General features: G+C 36.2%; 1 protein-coding gene across 4 annotated transcripts in view; it reads right to left on the bottom strand.

Annotated features, from left to right (window-relative positions):
- The window catches only part of DopEcR (G-protein coupled receptor DopEcR), a 40403-nt gene extending 27331 nt beyond the window's left edge, over positions 1 to 13072 (bottom strand). For all 4 annotated transcript variants that reach the window (XM_028318388.1, XM_028318393.1, XM_028318394.1 and 1 more), the window contains exon 1: positions 12958 to 13072. The gene's annotated coding sequence lies outside the window, so the exon portion shown is untranslated. The remainder of the gene's footprint in view (positions 1 to 12957) is intronic.
- Positions 13073 to 13296: the final 224 nt, after the last annotated feature.

Genomic DNA, 13296 nt, shown 5'->3' with positions numbered 1-13296 from the left:
AATAGGAAAAAAACAAAAAGGCGGATTTTAGGCGCCATAATGTCTTGAATAAATTTTTTTTTTTCAGAATCTGTCGAGTAGGGTATCAAAATAAAGGGATTTTTAAGTAGCTTACTAAAATGTATGGTACTTAACTAAAAATATTTAAAATAAAATTATTATTTAAAAAAACAAAAAACCCAACTGCGTGAAAATGAACTAAAAAGATAATAAAAATGAACTAAAAAGATAAAAAAACAAGACAACTCAGTGACTAAATAAAACAGCTATCAATGACTAATTATTTTGTTAGTGATTTGTATTGGATGCGTCCGACTGCATTTGTGAACACTAAGGCTGAGTACCTAGTCTTGTTTTTATCTTTTTAGTTCATTTTTATTATCATTTTTTAGTTTTTTTTTTATTGTTTCTGGTGCAGACCAAACCAACGCAGTAGAGTAGGTACCAAATAGAACACACATATTCTATTCGAATCTAATTAATAATAATCTAAAAGAATTTGAATCGCCAGCCAGCTCGAAATAGCTATCCTACGATGTTTTAGTTATTAGACGCCTACATAGCTATCAGTATTGGCATCTTCCCTAGCGAACACGTTTTTATAGCGTAAAAATAAAAATAAACGTGATACGGCAGAACTATCGCGCTCGAATTGCCTCCATTGAAATGCCGGGAAATATTTCAGATATTCGATTATTTGTAAGCGAGTTTTTCCAGCCAGATAATGGACGCTGCATTTTATTTTATTTTAATCCGATTAACCACATAAGGCCAATGAGTTTCGAAAAAATACAATTTATTATCGGATAAACCTATTTGCAAACATTAACACGTAAATCATATTTTTACTTGTTCGTGTTATTTATTTATTTATGTAGCCTGTTTTTAAAGTCTGCCGAGAAACTCCGAGTTGCACAACGAGCAATGGAAAGACAGATGCTTTGCGTTTCCCTACAAGATCACAAAATAACGAGTGGATCAGAGAAAAGACGGGGGTCAGCGACGTGGTGGGAGGGATTGAGAGCCGTAAATGGAGATGAGCAGGGCACTTTGCACGGATGAACCATGATCGCTGGGCCAGAAAGACCCTGGAGTGGAGACCCCGCAACAACACCCACGGCAAGGGAAGACCGCCTAAACGGACAGACGACATTCGGCAGCAGGCTGGAGTAAACTGGATGCAAGTGGCCAGGGACAGAAGTCAATGTTGGGTTAAGAGAAGGCCTATGTTCGAAGGCCCTAAAGGCTGATATAGATAGGATGTTTATACTCTTTAATTAAATCGAATAAGCCTTCGCAGTTCGTTATCCATCGAGTTTAGACCGGTTCACTGGACTTTGGCCTCTAGTATAACCCGTTTTAATCACCCTGCAAACACAGGCGATGGTTACTGCTTCATAAATATCTACGTCGTCCACTTTGGTCGGTGCTGCGACAGAAATGGCCGACCCACTGCANAAAAGCAGTTTTTAGGTCAATTTTCGGAAAAAATTAAATGAAAACAAAAATATCAATAAAAAAAAATTACCACTTAGGGTCAAATGGGCGAACGTGTATTCTTAAAATGACCTTACCTATACACCCACGAAGTTTGTCTAACCTTCCGCCAAGCCCTGTATTATAACTAATTTAAGTATGATTAAAATATTCTTGCAAATGTTAGACTTGCTGTTTTTTTAGTATTATTTTGATTTATTTTGATATATTAGTATTATTATGATTAGAAAAAAGTCAGCTTCTTTGTTATTAATATTTAAGTATACAATTCTTTGTATTAAGTATGTAAAAATTTAGTTCGAGTTTTCCTTTTCGTAGTAATTGGCAAGCAGAACGAACGGGATTTACCTATTTAGTATCCTAATTCCGAAGTGGTTTCCAGTTATAATACACTTATGATAATATAATCTAAGTACTGTAAAACTGGAGAACATTTATTTTAGTCAAAATTAACAATTAAAATATTCGTTAAAAATTTAAAGTCGTTTTTTTATGACGATTCATTAGAAAAGAGGCGCTTCATAGGTTCCGCACACAGGCGCTGGCGGCGGTCGGCGCGGCCCTGACCCACTGCCACCAACTTGCTGAATTTTCGGACCATGTCCATCCAAACTTTAGCATTTTGCCGATTGGCATCGTTCCCGATTTTATCCCTTAACGAGATCCATCGACTTTTTCGATGCTTGCTTAGTGACGAGCAGAACGGATCAAATTAGAATAAACGATTTCCTGATTGGAAATAAGCCTCAACAAATGAAATATAGGACGACTCCTGCTTGATGGACAGTCTTTCCTATAACATATCACATATTATACCTATTTGACTAGCTAAGTAAATGACATAGAATAATGAGCTTATAAAAGCACATAAAACTTGTTATCATTGTCTTTTGTCTTTGTAAGAGGTCTTTTTTCTTACGCTGCTGCTTCTTCTTAGCTCACTGGCCCATATTGTGTCACGAAGCAGTCAAGTTAATGTTTTAAAGTTTGCATTTAAGAGAGCTTTGATACACTATGAGAACGTAAAAATTAAAAATATTATTATTACAGATATTTTAAGTGAAGTGAAGTGAAGTGAAGTTACTTGCTTATTTTAAGTGAAGAAATAGAATAATACTCGTAGGTTTCTTTAACATATCTATTATAACAGTCTTAAATTAAATTTCAAGTATGTAAAGAAATAGTATTAAAAAAAGAAGAAAAAATGATTATTTAGTACCAAGTAAAAAATAATATTCATATAAAAATGGTGAACGATAATATAAAGCACAATTTTGGAATGGGCTTTAATTATTCGCACGAATTTCACTTAAATTTCTGAATGGTGATTTTCATACCTCGCCGTGTTAAAATCACCCGAAATTATCACTACAAAATATGAAAAGGCAGGGAAATTCGCCTGCAATGTAGCGCTCTGACGAGTTCCTCGAATCGGTTGTACAGGTTGCGCACTGCAATGTTCATTCTCTAGATTTAATGATGGTGTTACAAATTAATTAATTATTTGTTACGCACTGAAATGTGACTCTACAACCTAACTACGAGTATTTACAGATGTTTGTAAGCAATTTCTCGCTGTAGGTAGATAACTAAACGATTGGCACTGAAATATTTGGCACATAAACAGTCTACAATATTGATAAATGTTTTCACGAATCTAAGTTAAACTTACCGCTCTACATCTGGAGTTACATTCTAACGAGTGAATTTGTATAACATTTCAGCAAGTATCTACCGGTGCAGAACAACGTAGGGCGCTGTCTGAGGTAAAAATAAATAGATATTAGGGATAAGTAGGGTTGACACGTCTTAAAATCGCAAAGCCGAACTGGACAGCGAGTTAAGCCCAAAAAGGTAGATGTTTTAATTAAAAAGTCTATACCTCTAGTGTTAAACTTACAAAATAAAACGAGTCTTTTCCCACCTCTCGTTCGCTCCGCTGCAACTCCTATGTAGTCAGGATCTACAGCTTGACCGCCAATAAAAACCCAACCAGTGATGGTCAAGTTTGTCACAAAAGTTAAACTGTAATTGGACCCGCAACTAAACTAATGAGAACATAGAAGGAGTTAGAAGTTAAGGGAAACTTACAAAAAGCCTATCCATGTCCTTATCTATCTAGATTTTGATTCTAACCGATCCAACCCTACCTACGTAAATGTTCACTCGCCCTAAAGCGTTTGCTGAACACCACATTGAACATTCAAAACGCTCTCCTAATTGAGCTTTTGCTTGGATTGCACCAAAGGTAACAGCATGGTCATGGAAATTTCCTTTGATAGTTTATCAGTTGTAGAAGCAATCAGCATCAACAAACTTCCTATAACAACTCGTAAACATTTACACAGAACAGGTAGGTACTAATACATTGGGAAGCTTCAATTGATTTTAGCAGTCACATTATTATACCCAACGATTTACAACAAGTTCTTCATTCGTCAGACTCGTTATGAGAAGGTTAAACCAACGCGTCATTTTTCTTCATTGCTACTATCCGTCGTGGGTGTTTTCATATAAGAAAGAACCGTAACATGAACTTCGTAAAATGAATCTTTTGCAACGACCACGACATCCACGACGCGTATGAGTTGTTTCTTCGCTCATTGTCCGAAGTATTCGCTCTTTGGTCGTAACATTTCATGTATTACATTATAAATACTTGTAATATTTCTTGATTGTATCGAACTAATAATTAATCCCTCAAGAGGCGCAGCGGTGATCCTAGTAAATCCCGCTTAATGCCGTCGTTCTCTAGTGTGAGCTGAGCATGGATCAATACGACACAGATGGATTGGGATTGTCCACAATCCTGGATCGTACACGTGTATATGGATAGATATAGTAGATTAGATTGTCCGTGACGAAAGTCTCGGCTGGCGGGCAATGCTCCGTGTGATAGCTCGCATGCTGAATAACTTGTGGGTAATTGATATCTCGTCTCTCCATCGCTTTATCCGTCCGTGTAACTAAGGCTTTGTTCGGATTAGGCTCTCAATTAGACACTCACTGTCTGCCGTCGCTTCGAGCATTTCGCCTGGATGGATTTTAGTAATTTTAAATTCGCTCGCTAAAAGCTAGTGGTGAAATTTCATACGCAAATTTATGTAGCCGAGGAAAGAAAGGAATAGCAAACTAACTAATTAATTATTCAGTGTGGTACGTCAGTTTGCTTAGAAGCACTGCCGCTCAGTTGATTACGCTCTGCACCGTTTAATCGCCGATTTGCGGCTCTATCTCAGATAATGTAGGTAAACATGGCGCCTAATTATTAATTAAGAAAATGTAGGTAGCTATTCTGTGATGTGATAAGGTTAGTGTTTTCATACTTATTTCATTGCCTATTATGACAAACCTGAACGGGTTAGATACCTAATAAACTGTAAACTGTTGGTATACCATTGTAATCAAATAAATAAATAAACTTTAAGTAATTCAGACACCTAATAAGTACTCAATTTTGTATTTTCTGGTTCAGACCGACTTGCTTAGGTGGAAAATGGGAGTTCTATAACGTTATAAACATTACATTATGATCGTTGAACCTTTAATCAAAGTGCTACTCTTTTAACACTTTCATACTAGTTATTGACTTCCATATCATTACTTTTTGTGTAACTAAGTAGGTAGGTAGGTACCTACTATTGCAATTTTAAAGACGGCAATAAGCTAGAATGAGTTCATCAACAAAAAAAGACCAGACATTCCAGGTAAAACTATCAAATAACTGGACTCAGTTCTCGTTTAAAGACAGACTGCTATTTTCATTTTCCGTTTTATTAGCAAATGTGCAAATGTCGAAAACCACACGACAGTAACAGCAATGTATTGAAACAAAGACGAATAGAATAGTTTCCCAGAAATGCCGCGACAAACGAATACAGAGAGCTTTGCATTTGAAATTGTCCAAATTGTTAAAGCATTCTCTCTCACCTAGCAGTGGTTTGTTTGAAAACTGTGACTGTTCTCTTTTTATCAGAAAATACTTTATTGTACTCTTATAAAAACGAAACCTTTATGAAAAAAAATGTTGAAATTCAAATAAGTATTGTATATTTTCGTGGTATAATAAATAAGATTAGTAACATGACTATGAAACCCTAAATTCAACATTATAACTTTTCTTAGCCAAAACAGTAGGATAAAAAGATTTTACGGTGACAATATAATTACTCATAAAAGTACCACACACAGGAGTAGAATTAAACACAAAAATGAATTAAATCGGAAATAATTCCTACTAAAGATTTTAGTACTTTAATGGCTTCATTAGTTGCCCATAAAGACTCTCCTAGGTTTTCGACTTCGACGGAGTTGTGCTTAAGTGGTGGGGGCCCCCGAAAGGGGCGCTTTTTCGGTTTTCCGGTTATACCGCGTAAAGGACTTACCCTATCGAAAAGTGGTCTTCCTGACGGTTGAAGGGCATTTAATACTGCATTCAGCAACCGCAGTCAAGGAACGGCTGGGACGAACAAGGATAAGCGAATCCAACTCGTGAGCCTTGACAGGGATACGCTAGTTAAGGCGACCCTTTACAAGGCTTGAGAGCCTACGGGTGACGAGCTATTGGACGTGGAGAGGGTCATTAATTATACACATATTTTCTACTTTGCCGAACATTTGCACGAGAACGGTTTGTCTAAAACATATGAATTTGGTCTTATTTAATGCAGGATTAAATGCCCTTCAACCGTCAGGAAAACCACTTTTCGATAGGGTAAGTCCTTTACGCGGTATAACCGGAAAACCGAAAAAGCGCCCCTTTCGGGGGCCCCCACCACTTAAGCACAACTCCTTCGAAGTCGAAAACCTAGGAGAGTCTTAATGGGCAACCAATGAAGCCATTAAAGCAATCAAATCTTTTGTAGAAATTATTTCCGATTTAAAATCTAATTCTACTGGCCTAGATGAACTTAAGGCCAAAACCACAAAGAAAGCAATTATGTAGTGTAAACTCAAACAAATACAGATAGCCGAAGGCTGCAATAATGGTGCAGTGGCGTTGCATCCTTCGCAAAAGAAAAATAGAAATGAAAAGAAGACAAAGAGAGGCATAAAGCTTGCCCCGAGACGACACATTTAGTAAGCCATGACCATTCAGACTTAACGTGTAATAATCTTCAGCCGTTTATAAGACAGAACGTACCTAATAACCAAAAAAATACATATGTTAATAAACAAAACAATAAAATATTATAAATTGTATATTCTTTAGTTTTAAGCTTGGCCCAACAATCTTAGACTGAGTGCTCATAAAGTGGCGAAATCACCCGCAATTCCATTCATATCTCTCCCTAGACAGCAATCGTGTAAAATGAAAGAACAATTTCTGATAAGTACCTACTAGTTGAAGCACTGCAAATGTTACATTACATTTCAAATGTTGAAGACATGAGCGAATAAGCGACGGATGAGTTTCACTAGCTATCGATTTGACCGCCGAACTCGTAATTTTTTCAAGGATAAAAAATATGGCGTCTAACTACTCTACCGTCGGAAAATTTGGTAGATCAATATACACTCCTATTTCCTCCTTTAAAATCCGCTCAAAAATGGATTCAATCTCAGTAATAGAATAGTTTTGTGATAGGTAAAAATAAAACAATCAAGCCTCAATCTAAGCTCAGTTAAGTTCGTTAACAAGTTTTACATTGTTTACGGTGTTTTCCGTTAAAATTAGAGCATAAATCAAGGAAGCGAAGTGTTGTCGATTTACTGGAAACCTACTTAATTATTAAGTGCAGTTCTGCAAATAACAGCTGAGAGAATATATTATATTAGAATATATAGCAGTTTTCGTGTAAGGTATCGAAATAATCTATTTGTATAAAAATGGATCGCTATTTCCCTTAGTCATCGCATCACGCGTTCACGAACGGCTGGGCCAATTTCTCTAAATTTTTTTATTGTGTTTGTTATAACCAGGAGCAGGTTCTTATATAAAAAAAAACCATGTTATTAACTTAAGACAGAACAATGTCTGTGGGGACAGCTAGTGAGCAATAGAATTCAAGACTGTAGTACTAATGAGCACTTGTTTGTTTTACTTCAACGACGACCTACTAAATGCAATAATCGGCACATTTAATATTTACCCTGTAGTATTAAGCTCGCCGTTTAAACATAAATCGAGGTTTTGTGAAATCCTATTTTCTAATTTAATGTTTAGTTAGCGTCAGCTTTGGGAATAATTAACTAAAATCTATGCTAAAATGTCGGTCGGAAAATTGAAATCGCAGTGGCTGCGTGTCGGACATTTCCACAACCACGAAGTTCCGGGAATTTCGCGAATTCCATTCAGTTATAGAACGATGTTGACAAACTGAACACCACGGACAATAGCCGGATTAAAATGAACAATTCAGCTGCATTCGATTCAACAATTTGCTTAATTTACGATAAGTCCTGTAGGTACAATCGGAAATTTATTAATCGCATTGATATTGTGTGAATTCAAGCTAAAATAAGAACTTGTACAAGTTTGTGTAATTTTGTGATCTTAATTAATGGAAATGGAATAATCTATTTAAGCATTTAAATTAATATCAGATCAAAAATCTAAGTAGGTATTAACAGAATATAGTAGGTACCTATAGGGAAAAGCGAGCGGCTTTTGGCTTCCATTGAATGAAACAACACAAAATAATCACTGAAGCCAAAAATGGAGAACTGAAATTAATAATAAATATCCATTACATACTGAAACAGGAAAAATCCTAGTTTTCATAAAGCAAACAGGAATTTTCATAAATACAGCTGAAAGCCGATATTGTTATGGACTTTGTCTCGAGGCACTAAGTTTTGTTGAAAGAAACTAAAGTTAGGTCCTATAAAGTTTTCTGAATGCCGATTGACCTAGCAGACCAAGTTCTTGGAAGCTTAGGGCGTCAAGTTTGCGGCAGTGCCGGCGGTGAAACGCGCGGCACGGCTGCCTTGCGGTTCTCACAAACCTCAGACAGTGTTGTATTTTTAGTGAATTCTTAAAATTTTAATCAGAATCCGTCGATTCTGTCTAAGAATTTACTGGATTAAAAACCACGTCTTCTTTACTTGATTAGTGAATAGGTGCGCGGACGCAGCGATATAGTCTTACGCCCGTATTCACAAAAATTACTATGAGGTCTCACACTCACAGTGCGCGTGGACGCACAGGGTGACACACGAACCAATCACAGAGCTCTATTCAACGCTGTGCGTTCGATTTACTGCTTCACTTAAGCAAGCATCGTTTGTTAGGAGATTTCCAGCCTGAAATCATATTTGAAGCTGCTGACTATTTTGAATACGACCGTATCTTACTTGATAAGCAAAGAATAATATTTTTTCATAATATTCTAGCTTCCAACATAGACTACGAAGGACAAAAGTTGAAATTATGATATTCAGAAAGTAGAGGCAGGACTGTAGAAATAAATTGTCGGACTCAGACATTACACGACATGATTGACATGATTACAGAACGGGAGCTGGATGTGGTTCCGTATAAAAAATAGGACAAACGTCTCTACAGAACCAAAGATAAAACTTCGCGGACGCGGTTTTGTACATTTTGTCTTTTTGACAGACGCCAGCATTTAAGACGTGATTGCGTTGCGTATACCTACACCAGCGTTCCGCTTTGAGATGTGTATGTGTAATACTTATGCACCATGAACTATACATATACATACCTACTCGTATAATAGGAATTTCGCAATGCAGTCTTTCCGAGTTAATCCGCATCTCGTTACGGCTGTTCTGTATGCACTATAACAGTTATATTGTCGGCTTTCGGATTAAGTGGACCACGTTTGTGAGCAGCGGTCTCCCTCTAATTAGCTCTAAAGCTTAAAACGAAACGAATACATTGAATTAGCCGTCAAAGAGTTAACGAACAGGTTTTTAGATTCAAATTTCTTTGTCGCATTCGTAATTCACACGGATGGTGACGAATTGCGATTTATGGGAAGCTTTATTTTGTAGTCGACGAGCATCGCATACCTACTTACTTACCAATGACTAAAATTTAGTTTTTGGATATCTAGCAATATTGATTCTCGCATCAAAACGCTAAGTATTTAATTAATTAATAAATAAAAATTGTTAGTAAGTAAGTTCCTATTTCGGATAATTTATATATCCATTATTATGTAGGTGTAATATAAAAAAAATCTAAGGTTAAGTAATAAAAGGTTAGTATGGTTAGTAGGCGCAGGATCGGTCGTTATGGAAAGCCTTGGGGAAGGCCTTTGTCCAGCAGCGGACGTCATTTGGCTGAAACGAAAGAAGGTTAGTAAAATCTTGGTTGAAAGAAAACGCGCAGACGGACCATCATGGGCGTGGGTAAGGTCCCGTGATCAGTCTTTGCACGAGATATTTCCAGCGGCGATAATATTTAAGCAGATTGCTCTGAATCGAGTTTCAAGAACTATTTCATTGGTTACAACCATAAGCGTTACAATGATGTCAATTGTACTGATGCCAATTAGGTACAAATATTATGCGAGGCACATTGGTTCAATCGTTATTTTAAACGTCTGTTTCAGAAAGTTCAACATAAATGTGTGTCTGTCAATCAATCTAGGTAGGTCTTCGGAATCTTTCTTCAGGAAAAGTGTAAGATAATGGTAACTTGGAGATTGTCACAAGTACTGTCCATAGAGTATAGAGGTGGTTCTCGTTGCTTTCAAAGGATGCTCTTCTTCTAGACTTAAATTTCTGAGACAACTTAATATTTACTCTTAAAAATATTTTCAACCTATCGGAGCTTAACACAAATAAAGAAAATTTGACTTTTGACTACCTGTTTTCCCCATTAGATACTGCCCGGGTGATACATAAAACGATTCGCAATTAAACATTTAAACCATCGTAGTTGACATTTCGCAGGCAATTTAGTATGATTCCATTGACATTCCATGACATTTTATAAACGGCGTCGACCGTTTACAAACACTCGCTGTTTTATGAAATGCCGAAGGCAAATTGTAAATTGCCTTGGCACTTTATAATATGCCACAACATTTGACAGACAATATTCAATTGCCGTTTACAAAATGCCGAGGTAAATTAAAGTATTTTGTTCTTTTACGGCGTCGAGTAAAAAGTAAGGTAGTGGTGTTGTGACACAAAAAATATTGTAAACAGTGTAAATTACACATGTTCAAAGAACTGTTCACAAAAAAATTTTTTAAAGACATTTTGTTTTACGATTCACAAATAGGAGCAGTAGTCGTGGACAAATGAAAAAGTTTTTGAGGTTATCCAGCACGTTAAGCTAACGAGTCCATAGAATCTGGTGCTCGGAGGACTGCTGCTCACTCAAATATAACAAATAAGGTATATGGAAAAAAAGACAGAAATAATATTTACGTGCTATTTCTGTCTTTTTTTCCGTATACCTTATTTTTCCTTAACTAAGTGATGTTCATCATCATAAATGTTTCTTTCTTTCTTTCAAATAGATATAACAGTACATGCCACTTTTAGTTTGTAACTATTTTTACCTATATTGAACATTCTTTCATTATTATTTGGTGTTATGGGTTTTATGTACGGTTATACTTAATTAAGGACTGACTATGGTAAGCTTATGTACCTACATTATCCGTTTGTCTTAAATCGAAAGTGTCATATTTTTCATCAAAGTTGCATTATTGTTACGTAGGTCATCAGTTTAAATTAGTTTTTAATTGTTGATTTGTTACTTAAATATTGTAATTATAGGAGTAGCACGTATTTTAAATTTGTCCTATTTGAATAGATACCTACCTGATTATTTCTGAAATAAAGTCTGATTTGTCCAACATTATCTTTTATGTTGGTCATCCTATTGCAACAATCATATTCGAAATTTTATCAACTGAACGAATCGCTAATTTGCTTTAGGCATTTCATAAAACAGCGAAGGTATGAAAACGGTCCACGCCTTTTGTAAAATGCGGAATCATACAAATTGCCTGCGACAGACATAAGACTAAAAAATCCGGGTGTAAACGGGTAAAGAAAGAGTCAAACCAAATTAGGTTAAACCCTTGGGCAAAAAATCTGCGCGTTTCTAGTTACCATCCGTTCTTTGTGGTTAACTATTTTTCGTTGTGGTTAGGTATTTTATCTAGCATTTGGAATGCGCTAAGATAAGGCTATTCATAATTATTGTCTCAGCATTTTTGGTAATTTTAGATGTGTCCAGCAGAACGTATTGAGAGGTTTGCGAGCTGTTTCTTTATTACTGTAAAAGAGTTTCCTTAAAATACTAAACATACTTACCTACTCAATTAATAAAAAGTACTTTTTTAACATTATCACATTATCTTTTATTTTTAATACCAGTATATAAATATCATTTGTGATTGTATGGAAACATTAAAGTTGGAACTCCTTAAGAAAGAATTTGCATGTTTGTTTCTCATACACAAGATACGAGTAAAAAAGCAACTCAGTGAGTCAAGATTCCGCTGGAGAACTTATTGTAAACTTTGAAGGACTGCAAGATAAAGTAAATAAAATTGTTGAGAAATGTTGAAATGCTGCGTTCTCACTGAATAAATTGTTTCCACTTTTCAACATTGTATTGTTTTCGTTTTATTACTAATTGGGGAAAAGCTCGTAACATCCATTACTTATTAAACTAGTAGTACCTAGTACTTGATTATAAATACTATTTTGGTTTTCTTATTAAAATATTTTTATGCCCAGCGTAATTTTAATAAATATTGTCCTATAAAAAATAATGGCTTGAAATCGTAGTAAACTCACTTTTAAGAAGTGCCACAAATGGATCATGCTATTGCACAAGCAGTAAAAATATAGCAAGTATTTTTCTTAATAAAAATAAGCCTTTGGATTTTCACCACATCTTAGAAACACAGTTCTTTGTTTTATCGCAACTTAAAAATAATATTACAAATTATTTAAAAAAAAAACTGCTACTAAACCATTTTAAAAATAATTGAAATATTATGAAAAGTTTGAACTCAAATCAATTAAATCAACGAAGAAAAACAAANAAAACACGTTTTTTTCCATTTAATCTCTAAAATGTACACAATAATTAGTGTACATTGATTTCACAAAACAAACAATAGTTCATTCTTGTAAGTTGTACTTGATGAAATTTCATTTCATATTATTTATTAATAATTCAAAGCAAAAAAGGCTTATTACCTCTGAATTGTCAAAAAATGACAGCTGTCAGAATTCCGTCGAATTAAAAATCGGACTTTAGATAGAAATTCTAAGTAGACAGATGTAATTTGAATGGGTACTATAGGTGAGCAGCCCTATCGCATGTTGTCATACCGTGACGTACCGCGGGGCTGTTGACATTTATTTCAAAAATATGGCTGAGTTGGAATACTGTATAGATAGTATTACCGTGCCTTAACACTTGATAGTCCCGCCACAAAACTTCGTGATAGTTCATTAAAACTTTTGAAAAGTTTGAAACAAAGTTTGTTAAAGTTTAAAAGTTGTCGAACTTACTTTGCCGGCATGTTGGCGTGTGGTGGGGGTGTGAGTAGGGGTGAGGTGCGCGGGGGGCGGCGTGGTTCGCGCTCGCACCGGCTCCGTGGGGCGAGTCGGCTGACCCCGCGGCGGTTCGACGCCGACTGTACGCGGGCACTGCGGCTGGCGCGGCGCGCAAACTCCGCACCAACCCCGCGCACGCCGCATCACCGCCCAACCTCTCCACCATCGATTCATCGTTTAGCCACTTTTTATCACCGAAAGTAAAGCTCAGTCGACGAATTGGGTCACTTACAATTCACGCACCGGCGACGGCACCTTAAGTTTCGGCGGCCGATGTGCGGCGCCGCCGGCCGC

The sequence above is a fragment of the Ostrinia furnacalis genome, unplaced genomic scaffold (genome assembly GCF_004193835.3).
Source record: "Ostrinia furnacalis isolate ACB-3 unplaced genomic scaffold, ASM419383v2 OfSCF6815, whole genome shotgun sequence".
Taxonomy (NCBI): Eukaryota; Metazoa; Arthropoda; class Insecta; order Lepidoptera; family Crambidae; genus Ostrinia; species Ostrinia furnacalis.
This window is presented reverse-complemented; position numbering and strand designations above follow the sequence as displayed.